Genomic DNA, 15,706 nt, shown 5'->3' with positions numbered 1-15,706 from the left:
AAACCAGGCATCTCTATAATTTGCCCCCACTCGGCAATATTTAACACTCCCCTTGCTGTCTTTGATTGAACTTTCTCTTTTCCCAAGATGTCAAGTCTTTGTCTCTCTAATAGCACCATATATCCCATTTCTGTTTATATTGGTATGAATCTCAAGTATTGAAGGTAACTAGCTTTCAGTTTCAAGGATTTCAAGTTCGAGTGTCCTACTATTCAGTGTCAGTTGAACCCCTAAAAGACTCTTGTCTGTTACAGTTCCACTTGTTTCTGTTTGCCACTTACTGTTAGAAGCGGTTGTCATTAAACCTTACTAAGTTAGCTATGTCTGACGGATTATTATGATATCGGTTCCTGAATAAAATATTAGCTGTTAAGGCACAAGGAACCTCAGTACTTCTTAGAGTTTTTGCTTTTGTTTTTAACCAGAGAATAAGGAACTGATTGGATGTAGTTTTTAACCTAATTTTCTATAAATTCTTCTACAAAACAGCATAGCTGATTTGAGGATGTAATAATGTTTTAAATTGTTTTAAAATGTAAATGGATATTCTCTGATTTGGTAAAATGCTACATTTAAGGATTCGTTAAAAATTGGTTCTCTAAAATTAACAAATGTCCACGTTTGGTGTATTGCTGAGCTCAAATTGATTTGAAGTGCCCTGGTTCAGGCTGAACTTTAAATATTTAGGTTTAGATGTGAGAAGTGTGAGCTATTCCTGACTGGTTCTAATGGGAACCCGTGACGAACTTCGCCAGAGGATCTGTTTGGTCCACGTGAAGCTACAGACTTCATAATGGCCGTCCGTTCTGTGTTAAGGAGGGTGGATGAAGGGATCTGTTTCTGGCCGGTAGGGCGCTCTACTTTGGAAAGACAAACTCTGTAAGACGGCTTTGGTGGTGACTGGGAGGTGCAGTTTACGCCCCAGACTCCTGAGCCGCACCCGAAACCATCTTCCTCCACCCATCCACTGGGGTTTTACTCCTCCCTTATTCCCAGCCCTTCTCACCGGTGGAGAGATTTAGTTTTCTCCTTTTCAGTCTTAGCTACTAGGAGTTGTCAGGTATGTACTGATAGCTCATTTTCCTGGCCTGAAATGAAAAATACTGTGTCCGCACTATGGACCTGATGGGGATTTGACCTCAAGTGTGTTCTGAGCCCAGGCTTCCTGGAGTGGTGTCTTTTACCACATAAAATTATGACACGTTGCAAGTACTGGGATTGTGATTTGGTTCTCTGTACAAAGAAAGAAGCTCCATTGCAGTGAGTTTGTGGTTTAATGGTCACAAAATGTTAGCACTGCTACCATTCAGCACGTGTAAAATTTTTTAAATTTATAAATATTAAAATTTTAAACTTACACTAAGACTTTTCAGTTTTTTTAAGAGACCCAGGGACGAGAGTATACTGTTTAAATATTTACCTCTATTAACGTTACTAATGAAGGTATAAAGTTGCATTTAATTTTTCAAAAGATGCTACAATATGATTTTAGGAAATAAATCAAGGCTATGTATTGAGCCAGTTACAAGCTGAATATCAGATTGATAAAATTTTATTTGTATTTTTTAAATCCATAAATGGGAGTTAAAAATGTGTCTTTTCACTAAATATTTTTATTACATTTTTGTTTTGACCATGTGTGATTTGTTCATGGGTATTTAGCTAGGCTATTTTATGAAGCTTATTGAAATGGTGCTAGTTCATTTACAATCATAGGATGATTGACACTGGGGACATTACACAGTCATAAAATAATTTTAAATAAAAAACATGGGATGAGACATATCTGTATAGATAAAGATTTGCATTACCTTCTGGGAAAATACCCAAACCTTAATAGAGTATTCAGGATTCCGAAAGAAAAGGTTTTGTTTATATTCTGTAATATTGAACATATTTATTTTTATCTCAACTCCTGGCTTTAGAAACATTTTCAGAGTGACTAGTTAAATCACTGGACTTGGGCATATTTGTAGTAAATATTTTTAGTAGTTCGGGTCTTTCTTTTCGGCCTTTTCAGGGAAAGTGGAGAATTGCCATCCTGCTCTGTGTTAGACTTACACACTCACCTTTCACCCAATCTTAAATCTTGTAAACATGTGTGGTGGAAAAGTAATCTTTTTAAGAAAAGGAAATGCATTTTGAAATATATTTATTTTAAACTTGATTTTGCTTTGAATATTCATTGACTTATAGTGGTATTTCTTAGGTTATGTTGAAATGTAATTCCACTCCAAGGGTAGATAAGAAAAAGCAGGTTGTTTAAGAGGTACAGTAGGTAGAGCGCATGTTGAGTATTTGTTACCCCTCTTACATTCGAGGGGGACCTCAAGCACAGGCTGATCACCTGTCTCGTGAAGAGAGCCATAAATGATTTTAAAGGCCCCAAATATAAAAATTAGTGTTTGTAAATAGTCATCTTTAATGGTTCTCTCTAAAAATAGTCATTTTATGTTGAGTGGCTTGTGAATAATGCCTTTGGTGCATTGATTAGGTTGACATTTTTGTTTGTGTTTTAAGCGTCGCATCCCAGATGGAGTCTTGTGCGTTCTTTGTCATTTCAAATGGCAGTTCAGTTGGACTCTCTTTTTGAAACTAAGTGGAAGCAAAGGCATGTTGGGTGAAACTAATGAGAAAGTCTTCTGCTCAGAAGTCCCATACAGTACTAATAGCAGTGCACTGCCTTAGTTCTAGCCCATGAACCAACCTCCTTCCTGGGAAGTTATTTTTAACATCTAGCATGACAGTGAACTGAGGTAAGTCTGTGAGGATTCCTGGAGTCGAAGAATGAAAAAAACTGAAGCAAAGGACAGTTAAATAGGGGTGTGCTAACAAATATTTTTATTTCCACAGTAGTTAGCGGTTTTGAGTTTTGATAGTGTTCATTTTGGCTTACTTTGCTGCCAGGGTTAGTCTTCTAACATCCTGAGATCTTAGGCTGCAATATTCATTTGCACCCCTTCTTAAAACTGCACTGCCCTGGATAGTCCTTTCTGAGGACCGACCTGGTAAAGCCATACGAACTGGTACAGTACAGGGGAGAGGTAGAGAGCCCTAAATCCAATTCCTAATATATCCTCTATATCATAGGACCATAAATGTTCATTCTTCCTAAATGGAAAATTTTAAACATGGTCATTGGATATAATAATAGGTGCTCAATAGATTGCATTATATTTAAAGATTGTTTCTAAGAACACATTTTGATCCATCAATGTGTTCTAATATAAAGTCCAATACCTGGTAGCCATTAATTACTTTTAAGTACTGTAGTATCTAAACATCAATAAAATGTGACCTAGCCACAACCACCATTTAGTATTGGAATAGAGTTTACCATATTAGTTTTTCTTCTTTTCTATATGAGAAAATTGATCTATTTAAGTTGGTGGTTTCAGTTTCTGTTGAATATTCACCTCGTAATTCTACAACAACAAAATCATAACAGTGATTCCCAAAGTAGGTTTCATGAATCACTAATTTTTTTTTTAAGTTTATTTATTTTGAGAGAGTGCAAGCAGGGGGAGGGGCAGAGAGAGGAGAAGAATCCCAAGCAGGCTCCCTGCTGTCAGTGCAGAGCCCAGTGTGGGACTCGAACTCACAAAACAGATCGTGACCTTAGCCAAAATCAAGAGTTGGATGCTTAACTGACTCAGCCACCCAGGTGCCCCAATCACTAATTCTTTATAACTTAGCTGTTACTAAATAAATTGGAGAAATGAAACAAGGTTTTGTTTTGTTTTGTTTTTTTCCTGTGTGAAGTTAAAGCTTTACTACACTAATGCACATAAGAAAACTCTAGAAGATCTTTTAAAAATTTATTTATTTTGGAGAGAGCACCAACAAGGCAGGGGCAGAGAAAGGAAGAGAATCCCAACCAAGCAGGCTCCGTACTGTCAGTGCAGAGCAAGACTTGGGGTTTGAACTCACAAAACTGAGATTACAACCTGAGCCGAAATCAAGAGTCAGTCACCCGACCAACTGACCTCCCCCCCTCCGGGGGGCCCCCAGGAGCTCTAGAAGATCTTAATGAGGTTTTCATCAGCTTATTTAATGGTTTCTTCTCAAAGCATCTTATGGGACTAGAATTCTAGGGAACATCCTTTGCAACATGCTTAGGCTAATTTGAGTAATTTGGTAATACAGTACTTGGAGAATGGAAGAAAAACACCAGAATCTGTTCTTGTAATTATAGGTAATTTCTAGTTATTTTTTAGAAAAGGAAAAACTTGAGTGTAAGTTCATCTTTTAAGAAACCTTTTCAGGGTAATCTTTGTTCCTTTTATGCACCATTTCTGAAGAGTAGTGAGATGAACAAAAATAATTTTTGAATAAACAAAGGAGTAATTCCTGAATTGAAATTGATTTGAAAGCATCTTTCAAGTCTAACTTGACAAATAATCTTCACTTTACTTCAGTACCAGTCCAATTGCTTTTGATGTTTTACATTTTTCTATGATTTTAATAACCATTAAATTACAATGAAAATGTTTCACCAGGAAAATTCTAATCTTCATGTATTAGTGAGACATGCTGTCTGGCCAGTCAGCACTCTTGGTGGAAGTATAATTATATGAACTTTCTGACATCTAGGTCATTTTAATTATAAAAATAACATGTCATACGCATTACATGAAGGTAACTATTGTGTCTCACATGATATGAAAGCAATTGAAACTTTGAACGCTTAAAAAGATGTTTCAAGCCAAAACTAATTTTCTTTAGCATAAACTTTTCTGTTAATTTAGAAGCCAAGGCAGTCTTGTATATATGGAACACTACCTCTGTAAAAATATACTGCCATAAAAGTTGGTTATTAATTATTTCTTGGTTCATGTTATTATTGATTTCCTTTAGTTTTACATTTTTCTTTCCAGCTCTTTTGCTAAGTTACATCTGATTTTGAAGTATTTAGTAGATTTGTCATCAGTTCGAAACTTTCAAAGTAAAAAAAAAACAAAACAAAGCATGGGTTGTTACAGACCCGGAAACTATATTTAAAATAGAAAGCATGGTACTCACAAAGTTGTAAACCTCTTTCACGAACTACCAAATGGCATCGTTTGGCAGCTCAGCAGTTCATTTATATCCTCACCTTGTCCCAGAAAGGATTTAAAGGTATTTGGGAGAATATATAAAACTTAGCAAGATAATAAAATTAATAAAGAAAATGAAGGCAAGGAAGGTAGGAACATAATATAGATTGCCTTGGGGAATGAAAGTAAATCTGACGACTTGGTAACAGCGAAGGTGAAGGGGAACATTTCCTACATTAAGTTCTTGTTATGTGGTAGGTACTGTGCTAGAGGTCTTCACATACGTTGAATGAAAGAGTAATGGCAAGTCAGCTGACCAAATAGTATCCATCGTTTTCGTGGAGAATGTTGCTGCCTCATAATTGCGTTGTTTGCCAAATTAGTGGCTGGTCTTATTTCAGCATGAAGACCTCTACCTTGCATCATCTGTTTACCGATCAGATCGTGCACTCATTTACATCTCCTCCATTTTTTGCAGCTAAGCCCCAAATGAAAAATGCATATAACTAGACTTACATTAACCACATTAACTTTGGATAGGCAAATCATAGGAGCAAAGTGCAGGGTTTGAGAGTCTTCCTGCATATAAACCCTCAATTTAATGTGTTAATTCCTCTAAGACCGAGTAAACTAAATAGACAAAGGCCTAAATTTAATGTTTGCGAAACATACCAGTTTCAAGTGCCAATAGCTACTTGGAATACGTTTAATTGGAAGAGAATCTAATTAAAACCTTATTTTTTTTTTTTTATTGCCACTATTCTTGGAGGTCATTTATAAGATAGAGACAGGAGGGGACAACTCCTATCAACAGCACGCCCTTACACTCTGTTAAAGGCAGGACTGGAACGCCTGGAGGAAACTGCGTTCCGGGCTCTTCCGGAAGCGCCCTCGGGCCGGAGGGTGTGCGCATGCGCGGACGCGGCGCGGGCCCGCGCGGGCCGGCCTCGACCCCTGTCGCACCTGAGGGTGACTGCGCACGCGTGGCTACTGAGTGGACGAACCTGGGCGCGAAGGTGGGGTCGCTTCCGCGCTGGTCTGCGGCTTCGGAGTCGGTTGTGGTTTCTTTTTTCCGTTCGTCACCCTTTCGCCAGTGCAGTGAGGGCGGAGGGATTCAGTTAATGGTGTCTGGGGACGGCCGGCGAGCTGCAGCCGAGCCGAGAGGGAGCGCGGTTCCTGCGCCGCGTGACCTGGCCTCGTGGGCTGGGGCCGGTGAGGAGCGGCCCAACCTGGGCTTAGGCGGCCCGGGTGCGGAGGAGAAAACTTAACCCCCAGGCCAGGGCAGTAAGAGAACTCCGCTCCGCTCAGAAGTGGGATTGGGCCCACTACCCTGTGCTTCTTTGACCAGGACGTTCGAGCCCCCACACCTGTCTGCCGGGGCCTGAGGAGGCAGGGCCTCTCTGCCGGGCGCGGGGTGTAGAGTGGAGAGGCGAGACCTCAGCCCCCGAGGGGCTGGCGGGGACACGCGACACTTGGCAGTGCACGAGGGCAGTAGCGTCTTAGTGGTACAGTATGATCGAAGTAAAGGACCTGCCTGGGGCCGGGGACACTTCCGGGGTGGGGAGGGGATGAGGTGTAAGACCGGAAGGGTATCTTGATCGGGGTTGAGGTCACGTGGAGGTATACGTCGCAGTTCATCGCACTGTACACTTGGGGACTGTATGTGTTTCGCCCTGGGTAAATTTAGCCTCACTTTTTTGAAGTTAATTTTTTTTTTTTAATTTTTTTTTTTCAACGTTTATTTATTTTTGGGACAGAGAGAGACAGAGCATGAACGGGGGAGGGGCAGAGAGAGAGGGAGACACAGAATCGGAAACAGGCTCCAGGCTCCGAGCCATCAGCCCAGAGCCCGACGCGGGGCTCGAACTCCCGGACCGTGAGATCGTGACCTGGCTGAAGTCGGACGCTTAACCGACTGCTCCACCCAGGCGCCCCTGAAGTTAATTTTTTAAATAACAGGATAAATAGAATTTTAGAAAACGAGAGGAAAGGCATTTTAGGCAGGGAAAACTACATATGCAAAGATAAAAAGAAAATGAAAGATTATGGCCCTTTTCTGACAGTAAATCGGATTCAGGGTAGAATCATAGGGCAATATGCAAAATATATGTAGGGAACATCTAGATTATTCTTACCTGTTCCCAGAGGGAGCCTCACAGACTACCTCAGATTTCCCCTCTCTCCCACCGCACCCCCCAGTTAAGTGCCTGGGATGAATTCTAAGTTAATGCTCACCCCACTGGATCACACCTACTTGACTAAAATAACTTGTAGAAGGCAATACGATACTGTGTGAATTTATACAGTGGGGGAGGGGAGTGGCTTGCTTTAAGTAAAACTGATATATAGCAATTGTAGAATTGTATACATTTGAAATGTAATTGGATTTGCATATTGCTCTTTAGGATTACACTAGTTGTATTGAGTTAAGTACTGTTTAAAGCAATAGAGAGCAACCACAGTACACTAGGAGCCTGCTAATCCCTACTGATGCTGCACGTTAATGTGTCCGGCCCTTTGCTCATGCTGTTCCCTCTGTAATCCTCACTCTTCATCTTTTCTTCTCCCTCAAGGCCAGGTTAAAATGCCACCTGCTGTTTCACTTCTGTTTTCTGCCGGTACATGCTCTCCGTTCTGATCCCATGGCACTAAATAGTGCTTTTCTAATAGAAGGCTCACCACATTATCACAGTCATTTGTGTGTTTCTCAGCCGTGGCACTGGAGGCGTTTGGGGCCAGACAGTTGCTTGTTGTGGAGGACCGTCTCGTAAATGGTATTTGCCAGCGTTCCTGGACTCCACCCGCTAGATGCCCGTAGCATCCTTTCCAGTTCTGACAACCAGAAACGTCTCCAGACATGGCCGAATGTTCCCTTTCTGGGGCAGGTGGTTGCAAAATCTCCTGTGAGAACCACGGTTCTCACGTTTGAGCCATGTGAGGTTCAGCATCCGTTCGATAATAAGATGATACAGCACTCCCGAACGCTTTTGGACATGAACATCTCTTTACATCAATTTCATAAACCCACTTAGAAAATGTGTAAACAACACTAAAGATAGGATGAAGTAGTGACTTGAGTAAAAAAATTAGTGTATTGAAACTGAAGTTCTTTTAGTCTGTAGCAATGTTTGTTACATAAGCAAATTTCAGTTTTTCCCATTTAACAAGTGATACAGTCTTGAGCTCACTTTAATAATGTAGAAAACAGTCTATGATTGCTAAAGTTGGCAGCCCCTTCATTCTCCACATGTTCCTCCATTGATCTTATCATCATCCAACTCATACTTTATATTTCTATTGCATATAGTCTGTGCCTCACTAGAGTGTAATCTCCAAGAGGACTGGGATTTTGATTTCTATCACCAAGAACAGTGCTTCGTACAAGGCAGTTCCTCAATAAATGATTACCAAATGAACGGATTTGATCACCTTTAAGATAAAATTTTATTTTGAGACAAAATTCATGCTAAGGTATGGATTGAAGTGTAATTGCCTTTTACCGCCATGAAAGTAGACAGTTCTCTTAAACTCCTTTTTGGAGTTTGTTACTTTGCACATAATGTCGCTGTCTTCTTTTTATGGTTTTCATGTTTTTTTTTTTTTAATTTTTTTTTTTTAACGTTTATTTATTTTTGAGACAGAGCATGAACGGGGGAGGGTCAGAGAGGGAGGGAGACACAGAATCCGAAACAGGCTCCAGGCTCTGAGCTGTCAGCACAGAGCCAGACGCGGGGCTCGAACTCACGGACCGCGAGATCGTGACCTGAGCCGAAGTCGGCTGCTTAACCGACTGAGCCACCCAGGCGCCCCTCATGTTTTATTTCCAAATGATTAGCTAACAGATTTCAAGCTGCAGCTTGAAAGCCCTCTCCACATTTGCGGCTGTGGAAAGTGCTTAGTACTAATAAATAAAAATTCAAATATTCCTGTCTGTGACAAGCATATACATATGTACATGTGCCTATGTGGATGTACACACATATATCTGTACATACATACATTAACACGTACATACTTTTCTTTTTCATTTACCTCTTCTAGTCAGTATCATGGTACAGCTTTGATCAGAAACTGGTTGTACACTTCAACTCTGCCAGGAGACGTTGGATTTTAATAGTTGCCCAATTCTTTTCCTGAATGAAAGGAACTCTTAATCCTGAAATACCAAACCAAAATGAGACCTTTTAGTAGGTTGCAGATCAGTTTGCTATGTTTTCTTAGTCTTTCTCAGTTAGGCATGCACACACACACCAATCTTTGGAATTTCCACCTGGAAATTCTCCAGCCTGAGAGCTCCTGGTATGCTTTCCTAAAAATTTATTCTTTGTGCTTTTCGCAGTAAACTAAAATTACTAATTTAAAGCCTTCATACCATTCCTCAGTGGGACTTTTGCAGACACCTCAATGTTGATTTAAGTTATTATTATTCTAAATTAAAACCTCAGAGGTAAATAATTCATCCTGCTTTTCATTCTTCCACAACTACAGAATTTAACACATTCTCAAATACAGTATAAACAAAACTATAAAACAACAAAATTCAAATTAACAGTACATTGCAGACATTGTTTTATTGCTGAATTAGTAGGCCATTCTTTTGAAATTACGCCTAATTTACTTCAAACTGTGTAATGCATCAGTTCTCTTACCAACCACTTGATGCAGATGCTGTTTCTTCTACCTTGAATGCTCTTTCTCCTTTCTTTGCCGATGGGGAAACTTCTTCTTTAGATCCTAGCTTAAATATGACTTCTTCAGGGAAACCAGACAACAGAGCCATGACAACAATCTAATTACCTTGCTTAACAGTCCGTTGATATCCACTCTAATGACATTTTCCCCCAATATTTTTATTGTGGTAATATACACGTAACATCAAATTTACCATCTTAACCATTTTTAAGTGTACAGTTCAGTAGTGTTAATAATTCACACTGTTGCACAACCATTGCCACCGTCCATCTCCAGAACACTTTTCATCTTGTAAAACTAAAACTATATACACGTTAAACAACTTCCTATTCTTCCCACCCCTTAGCCCCTGGCAACTGCCATTCTACTTTCTGTCTTTGTGAATGTGATGACCCTGGGTACCTCATATCAGTGGAATCATAGAGTATTTGTCTTTTGTCACTGACTTTTTTCACTTAGCACAATGCCCTCAACGTTCATCCATGTTGTAGCCATGTATCAGAATTTTCTTCCTTTTGGAGTCTGAATGATATTCCTTTGTATATCCATTCGTCTGTTGATAGACATTTGGGTATCAATCAGTCTCTTAAATCTGGAGAACAAAAAGTAGAGTTATAAATTGAAGTTACAGTAATACTAGCATTTATAATTGCCCACATTTACCTTTCCTGAGATCCTGAGATCTTTTTTTTTCTACATATGACTCTACACTGTCTAGTGTCCTTTCATTTCTTTTTTTTTTTTTAAGTCTATTATTTTGAGAAAGGGAGAGTGCAAGTGGGGGAGAGGCAGAGAGAGAGGGAGAGAGAGAGAATCCCAAACAGGCTCCACACTGACAGTGCAGAGCCTAGTACGTGGCTCAAACTTATGAACTGTGAGATCATGACCTGAGCCAAAATCAAGGGTCAGATGCTTGACTGAATCACCCAGGCATGCCTAGTGTGCTTTTATTCCGACCTGCTGGACTCACTTTACCAATTTTTGCAAGGCAGTTCTAGTGGTAACAAACTTCCAGCTTTTCTTTATCTGTGAATGTCTTAATTTCTTCCTCACTTTTGAAGGACATTTTCATCAGATACAGGGTTGCTGGTTGATTTTTTTTTTCTGTTCAGCATTTTGAGTGTATCAGTCTACTGCTATCTAGCCTCCAAAATTTGATGAAAAATCTACTGATGATCTTAGTGGTGAGCCCTTTTATGTGACAACATGTGACAAGTCACCTCTCTTGGTGCTTCAAGGTTCTGTCTTTGGCTTTTAATAGTGATTATAATGTGTATTGGTGTGGGTGTTTTGAGTTTATCATACTAGAGTTCATTATACTTCTTTCGTGTTTATAGTTCTATCTTTCACCTAATTTGGGAAGTTTTCAGCCATTATTTCTTTAAAGAATTGCTCTGTCCCTTTCTCTTTTCTTTCTGAAACTCCCACAATGTGTATTTTGGTCCACTTGATACAATGGCCTTAGGTTCTGTTCATTCTGTCTTTTCAGCAAAGTCGGTAATTCCAATTATCTTCAAGTTTGCTGATTTTCTGCCCACTGTAATCTGCTTTTGAATTCCTCTAGTGAATTTTTCATTTCAGTAATTGTAATTCCCAGCTCTGGGATTCCCTTTTGATACCTTTTTATGTTTTCTATCTCTGTTGATACTTCCATTTTGTTCATACATCATTTTCTTAGTTTTCCCCATATCTTCATTTAATTCTTTGAGCATCTTTCAGACAGTAAGTCTACCATCTGATCTTTCTCAGGGGTGATTTCTGTTGTTTTCCTGTGAATGGGCCATATTTTCCATTTTCTTTGTATGCCTTGTAATTTTTTGGTTGAAAACTGGATATTTGAATCTAATAATGTGGGAACTCTGGAAATCAGATTCTCCCCCTTCCCAAGGATTTGCTGTTTTTGTTGTTTTGTTTATTATTTTTGTTTTTTGATTGTTGTAGGGCTGTCTGTGCTGAGTGTCAGCCTGAGGTGCAAACTTATCTCAGTTCTTTTCTGAGCCTCCACCTCTTCCTGGGCATGTACAGTGACCTAAATTCCCCTGTATGGCAGTTGCTTTGTGTAATGATCTAGTCCTTAAATGTCTGGCTCCCAAAAGGAGAAAAAGAGAAAAATAAAGCAAGGAAAGAAGTGTTGGCCCTTTAAATCCCCTGAAAGTTGCTTCAGCTGGAGGTGGAAGTAATGACAACAGTGGGAGCCTTGTGGTAATGGCTGCCTGACTCTGTGTCCCCGCCTCCACGATCAGAAGCAGCAGTTAGTGATCAGAACACAGATCCCCAGTATTTGCAGGACAGAGCCCTTACTGCATACCTCGGCTCCCACAAGTTGCGTACCAACTGCTCCGGGAACTTTTGAAATCGTGTGTTCTTCGGTTTTGTATTTGTTTATTTGGTGTCAGTTAATTACAGGGCCAAACTAGTGGCCAAAGTTGCTTACTCCTTTGCTGCAAACCAGCTCTCATGGGCACATCAAAGTCATATCATGAAGCTCCCAACCGCAAACTGTAGAATGTGTGTTTTTACTTTGCACCCAATAGGGGACATCCCCACCCAGTTCCTTCCCAGTCATCTTAGCAGTAAAGACAGAGTTCCAGGTCTCTGTCTGCTTCCTTCTCCCCACATATGACAGGTTTCGTGTGGCCCTTCATGGGGCACTGTGCCTCTCATTTCTAGGGGAACTGTGAATAATATTAAACACTTGATAGCATATCCTCTCTCAGCTCTGTATATTAAGACCGAACACAAAGTAGAATCATGTGCACAGCTACCTGACACAGGAATAAGAAATGGGGGATGGGTAGCCACTGCTGAGCTATGTGCCAAGATTAACTCAAATTAACTGGAAGTTGTGTCTTTTGGACGAAACTGCAAGCCTTTGAAGAGATTTTAGAGTTCTAAAATAGCTACATCAGGGCACCTGGGTGTCTCAGTAAGTTGAGCATCCAACTCTTGATTTCAGCTTGGGTCATGATCTCACAGTCATGAGATTGAGCCCCATGTCAGGCTCTGCACTGAGCTTGGAGCCTGCTTGGGATTCTCTCTCTCTCTCTCTCTCTCTCTCTCTCTCTCTCTTTCTCTCTCTCTCTGTCTGCCTGCCCCTTCCTGCTCACGCTTTCTCTGTGTGTCAAAATAAATGAACATTTAAAAAATATTCTTTCAAACGTTGAAACACATCAGACAGATTGGGCCAGTACAGTTGTCTAGGTGTGGAGACAGCCCCCCAGGATCCCCTAGCAGCACGCTCTTCTTCACTGTTCCTCCCCGCGGATACCACTCAGACTGTGCCAACCCCCAGAACAGCCTCGCCTCTTTGTGACTTTATTCTGAGGCTGTAAAATGGTGGAAGTGCTGCACGGATGGCTCACTGCATTGCCGCCTGCGGTTGGTACAGTGATCCCATTTCATCGAGTCCGAGATGCCGGGGACTGTAAGAATACCACCACTTTAAGAAGACGTGTCCACGATGAACTTCTACACCGTTATTTTAAAGTTACGTCCTGCTTTTAGAGTTGTTAGAATGAGAAGAAAAAAAAAATAGGTCAAGGATACTTGGACCTCTGTTAGTTTTATAACTTCCTGTGAATCTATAAATATTTCAAAATATAAAGTTTAGAAATTAGAATTGGGTCAGAAAGTAGGAATAGTCTTTTTTCAGTTAATTTTTTTTAACGTTTATTTACTTTTGAGCAAAAGCGCATGCGTGCATGCACAAGTGGGGGAGGGTCAGAGAGAGAGAGGGAGACACAGAATCGGAAGCAGGCCCCAGGCTCCGAGCTGCCAGCACAGAGCCCGACTCGGGGCTCGAACTCACGAATGGTGAGATCATGACCTGAGCCAAAGTCAGACGCTTAACCGACTGAGCCACCAGGTGCCCCCCCCCCAGTAGGAATATTCTTATATCCAGACTATCTGATTCTTTTCAAAAGGAGATTATACCAATTTAAATTATTACCTGAATTAGAGTACCAATATCCTTACATTCTCCTTAGCATTGCCATTCTTTTTTACTTGTTTTACTTGTTTTATCGGTCTACTCTGGTTTTGGCCATTTGTTTCTCACACTGGGGATATAGAAGCTAATCAAAATATTGATAAGTGGTTTAGTGCCACGATTTGTTTGATGTATATATAAACAAAGCTTTAGTCCGAAAACAAAGGTAAAACTGTACATAGATGTTCATACTACTTTATTTATAGTAACCAAAAAGTGGAAGCAATCTTAATATCCTTTAATGAATGAATGTTTAAATAAATTTTAGAGGGGCGCCTGGGTGGCATGGTCAGTTAAGCGTCCGACTTCAGCTCAGGTCACAATCTCACCATGTGTGAGTTTGAGCCCCGTGTCAGGCTCTGTGCCAACAGCTCAGAGCCTGGAGCCTGCTTCAGATTCTGTGTCTCCCTCTCTCTCTCTGCCCCTCCCCCAGCTCATGCTCTGTCTGTCTGCCTCTCTCTCAAAATAAAAACATAAAAAAAATTTTTTTAAATAAGTAAATTTTGGAAGCAGCACATCAGTTTCTATTTTAAGTAAACACACACACACACACACACTCTGTTTAGGATATATTGAATCTGTTGATCAATTTGGGAACAATTGATACCTTAATAATACTGGTTCATCTAGTTCATGAGCATGGTATACCTTTCCTTTTATTTAGGTCTTTTCTAATTTCTTTCAGCAATGCTTTGGAATTTTCAGTATTGAGATCTTAAAGTCTTTTTTTTTTTTTTAATGTTTATTTTTGAGAGAGAGAGAGAGAGAGAGAGAGCGCGCGCGCGCGCGCGCGCGCGCGCGCGCGCGCGCGCGAGTGGGGGAGGGGCAGAGAGAGAGAGAGGAGGACACAGAATCCGAAGCAGGCTCCAGGCTCCAAGCTGTCAGCACAGAGACCAATGCGGGGCTCGAACTCTGAACTTCGAGATCATGATCTGAGTCAAAGTCCTGCACTTAACCGACTGAGCCACCCAGGTGCCCCTACCCCCACCCCTTTTTTAAATGTTCATTTTTGCAAGAGAGAGGGAGCGAAATTAAGAGGCAGACACATAACCAACCGAGCCACCCAGGTGCTTCAAGATCTTACAGCCTTTATGTTAAATATATTCAAAGCATTTTTATGCTATTTAATGGAAAATTGCTTTTAAGTTTAATTTCTATTTATTTGCTGCTAGAATACAGAAATGTTGGGGCGCCTGGGTGGCGCAGTCGGTTGAGCGTCCGACTTCAGCTCAGGTCACGATCTCGCGGTCCGTGAGTTCGAGCCCCGCGTCAGGCTCTGGGCTGATGGCTCGGAGCCTGGAGCCTGTTTCCGATTCTGTGTCTCCCTCTCTCTCTGCCCCTCGCCCGTTCATGCTCTGTCTCTCTCTGTCCCAAAAATAAATAAACGTTGAAAAAAAAATTAAAAAAAAAAGAATACAGAAATGTTAATTTATTTTTCTGTATTGACCTTGTACTCTGAAACTCCAATAAACTCATTCTAGTAGTTTTTGTTGGTGAAGTTGGTTATGCTTCCTTAAAATTTTCTAAAAATAAACTTTATAGAGGCGCCTGGGTGGCTCAGTTCATTAAGTGTCTGACTTTGGCTTAGGTCATGATCTCATGGTTCATGAGTTCAAGCCCTGTGCTGACTGACAGCTCAGAGCCTGGAGCCTGCTTTGGATTCTGTGTCTCCTTCTCCCTCTCTCTCTCTACCCCTCCCAACCCCCCTCTCTCTCTTAAAAATAAACATTAAAACAAATTTTTTTAATAAACTTTATTTTAGAATAGTTTTAGATTCACAGAAAAATTATGAAGATAGCGTGTTGTTCCTATATACCTATACTCCATTTCCCCTGTTATTAACATCTTCTGTTAGTATGGTACATTAGTCACAATTAATGAACAATATTGCTACACTATTGTTAACCAAAGTCCATACTTTATTCAGATGTCCTTGGTTTTTATGCAATACTCCTTTTCTGTTCTAGGACCTCATACTGTCTTACCGATA

At 40.5% G+C, this 15,706-nt stretch overlaps 1 protein-coding gene across 5 annotated transcripts in view; it reads left to right on the top strand.

Moving 5' to 3' along the window:
• Positions 1-5,926: 5,926 nt before the first annotated feature.
• EEF1AKMT1 (EEF1A lysine methyltransferase 1) overlaps positions 5,927-15,706 on the top strand; it is a 31,300-nt gene continuing 21,520 nt past the window's right edge. Inside the window, exon 1 of one of the 5 annotated variants that reach the window (XM_047850247.1) lies at positions 5,927-6,052. The gene's annotated coding sequence lies outside the window, so the exon portion shown is untranslated. Of the gene's footprint in view, positions 6,092-6,156; positions 6,249-15,706 lie in introns of those variants that run through there. The other 4 variants (XM_047850268.1, XM_047850260.1, XM_047850251.1 and 1 more) reach the window with 4 other exon arrangements.

This window comes from Prionailurus viverrinus, chromosome A1, assembly GCF_022837055.1.
Source record: "Prionailurus viverrinus isolate Anna chromosome A1, UM_Priviv_1.0, whole genome shotgun sequence".
Lineage (NCBI taxonomy): Eukaryota > Metazoa > Chordata > Mammalia > Carnivora > Felidae > Prionailurus > Prionailurus viverrinus.
Note: the sequence above shows the minus strand (reverse complement) of the source record. Positions and strands in the feature narration are given on the sequence as shown.